Source organism: Paramormyrops kingsleyae, chromosome 2, assembly GCF_048594095.1.
Source record: "Paramormyrops kingsleyae isolate MSU_618 chromosome 2, PKINGS_0.4, whole genome shotgun sequence".
Classification (NCBI taxonomy): Eukaryota; Metazoa; Chordata; class Actinopteri; order Osteoglossiformes; family Mormyridae; genus Paramormyrops; species Paramormyrops kingsleyae.
In genome coordinates this window covers 13,451,786-13,453,475 of record NC_132798.1, presented here as the reverse complement: position 1 = coordinate 13,453,475, position 1,690 = coordinate 13,451,786, and the positions used below count along the sequence as shown (strand labels likewise).

Below are 1,690 nucleotides of genomic sequence, written 5' to 3'. Positions count from 1 at the left end.
GTAAGGGGCACACGCGACAATAGCTTTTAGGTATCCCCAGAATAATAATAGATACTTTATTGATCCCTGTGGGGAAATTCTCTTCATACCTCTCCCGACTTGCTCTTGGTAGGTCAGCAAACTGGCTGTGAAGGGAGCTAGGGGTTAAGGGCCTTGCTCAAGGAGCTGTGCTGAAGCCAGGCTCAAACCAGCAACATTTTGATCACAGGTACAGAGGCTCAGGTCACTGATTCACACACACACTACCCCAAAATGACATACATCAATTGCACGCTACGTTAGGCACGGATGGGGTTTGAACCCATGATCTTCGGTTTACGAGACCGACGCCTTACCACTTGGCCACCATGCCAGTTAGCTACAACCTTGGTAATTGGTATTTGCTAGCAAAGGTGTTCAGGTATGTTATGCTTAGTTTCTAAGTGTGCTGAAGCCAGGCTCAAACCAGCAACATTTTGATCACAGGTACAGAGGCTTAGGTCACTGATTCACACACACACTACCCCAAAATGACATACATCAATTGCATGCTACGTTAGGCACGGACGGGGTTTGAACCCATGATCTTCGGTTTACGAGACCGACGCCTTACCACTTGGCCACCATGCCAGTTAGCTACAACCTTGGTAATTGGTATTTGCTAGCAAAGGTGTTCAGGTATGTTATGCTTAGTTTCTAAGTGTGCTGAAGCCAGGCTCAAACCAGCAACATTTTGATCACAGGTACAGAGGCTCAGGTCACTGATTCACACACACACTACCCCAAAATGACATACATCAATTGCACGCTACGTTAGGCACGGATGGGGTTTGAACCCATGATCTTCGGTTTACGAGACCGACGCCTTACCACTTGGCCACCATGCCAGTTAGCTATAACCTTGGTAATTGGTATTTGCTAGCAAAGGTGTTCAGGTATGTTAAGCTTAGTTTCTAAGTGTGCTGAAGCCAGGCTCAAACCAGCAACATTTTGATCACAGGTACAGAGGCTTAGGTCACTGATTCACACACACACTACCCCAAAATGACATACATCAATTGCATGCTACGTTAGGCACGGATGGGGTTCGAACCCATGATCTTCGGTTTACGAGACCGACGCCTTACCACTTGGCCACCATGCCAGTTAGCTACAACCTTGGTAATTGGTGTTTGCTAGCAAAGGTGTTCAGGTATGTTATTCTTAGTTTCTAACTGTGCTGAAGCCAGGCTCAAACCAGCAACATTTTGATCACAGGTACAGAGGCTTAGGTCACTGAGTGACACACACTACCCCAAAATGACATCCGTCAATTGCACGCTACGTTAGGCACAGATGGGGTTTGAACCCATGATCTTCGGTTTACAAGACCGAGGCATTACCACCAGGCCACCATGCCAGTTAGCTCCAATGTTGGTAATTGATATTGCTAGAAAAGGTGTTCAGGTATGTTGTGCTTAGTTCATCCATATTACAAACAAGTGTTTATAATTGTAGTCCCTGAAAAGGATACAAGCTTAGAGGAAAAATCAATGGTCATGTTCAGAGCAGCCATTTTCATTATTCTGCTTTCAAAAAGGCCCAGCTTGATGATCTGATTCAAGCACATAGGAATTCTTCAGTTTTCACACATCCTGTCTTGCATTCCAGGCAGGCGTTCATATGCCAATGAGAGTGAAAACTGGGACCAGAACACAGGGCCAGTCATTTT

The 1,690-nt window shown here is 45.7% G+C and overlaps 5 non-coding genes across 5 annotated transcripts; all 5 read right to left on the bottom strand.

The window, feature by feature from the left end:
• Positions 1-280: 280 nt before the first annotated feature.
• Positions 281-352, bottom strand: trnat-cgu (transfer RNA threonine (anticodon CGU)). Its single transcript has one exon. It is a non-coding gene; the product is annotated as a tRNA-Thr (tRNA).
• Positions 353-537: 185 nt separating this feature from the next.
• On the bottom strand, positions 538-609 carry trnat-cgu (transfer RNA threonine (anticodon CGU)). Its single transcript has one exon. It is a non-coding gene; the product is annotated as a tRNA-Thr (tRNA).
• Positions 610-794: 185 nt separating this feature from the next.
• On the bottom strand, positions 795-866 carry trnat-cgu (transfer RNA threonine (anticodon CGU)). The gene has a single exon. It is a non-coding gene; the product is annotated as a tRNA-Thr (tRNA).
• A 185-nt stretch (positions 867-1,051) lies between these two features.
• On the bottom strand, positions 1,052-1,123 carry trnat-cgu (transfer RNA threonine (anticodon CGU)). Its single transcript has one exon. It is a non-coding gene; the product is annotated as a tRNA-Thr (tRNA).
• Positions 1,124-1,306: 183 nt separating this feature from the next.
• On the bottom strand, positions 1,307-1,378 carry trnat-ugu (transfer RNA threonine (anticodon UGU)). The gene has a single exon. It is a non-coding gene; the product is annotated as a tRNA-Thr (tRNA).
• Positions 1,379-1,690: the final 312 nt, after the last annotated feature.